We start from the raw sequence: 325 nt of genomic DNA on the forward strand, positions 1-325 counted from the left end.
GACAGCTCACGTGTGCAGCCGAAATGGAGAAGCGAGTGTGGGTAGGTACTCAGGCCTTGGACTTCCCCAGGCTTTCCCTGAAATCTGGATTCAGTAAAGGGCAATGCAGGGGAATCCACTTTTCCATTTGGCGCTATTGGCATTTTGTCCAATTTGGAACGTCTGGCCTAGTCCAGGATGGAGTGGTTGCTGGGGGTGGGCCAGAATTCCCAGAGCCTTGACTCATGACCTCACGCCCCTGACCTTTCTCAGTTTGCAGCCCAGTTGAAGAGCAGGGTCAGCCCACCCTTCAAACAAGCACCCCTGGAACCCCATCCACTGTGCG

At 55.1% G+C, this 325-nt stretch overlaps 1 protein-coding gene across 1 annotated transcript in view; it reads left to right on the forward strand.

Annotated features, from left to right (window-relative positions):
- PREX1 (phosphatidylinositol-3,4,5-trisphosphate dependent Rac exchange factor 1) overlaps nt 1–325 on the forward strand; it is a 184,618-nt gene that overhangs the window by 159,029 nt on the left and 25,264 nt on the right. The window lies entirely within an intron of this gene.

The sequence above is a fragment of the Pteropus vampyrus genome, unplaced genomic scaffold (genome assembly GCF_000151845.1).
Source record: "Pteropus vampyrus isolate Shadow unplaced genomic scaffold, Pvam_2.0 Scaffold117, whole genome shotgun sequence".
Taxonomy (NCBI): domain Eukaryota; kingdom Metazoa; phylum Chordata; class Mammalia; order Chiroptera; family Pteropodidae; genus Pteropus; species Pteropus vampyrus.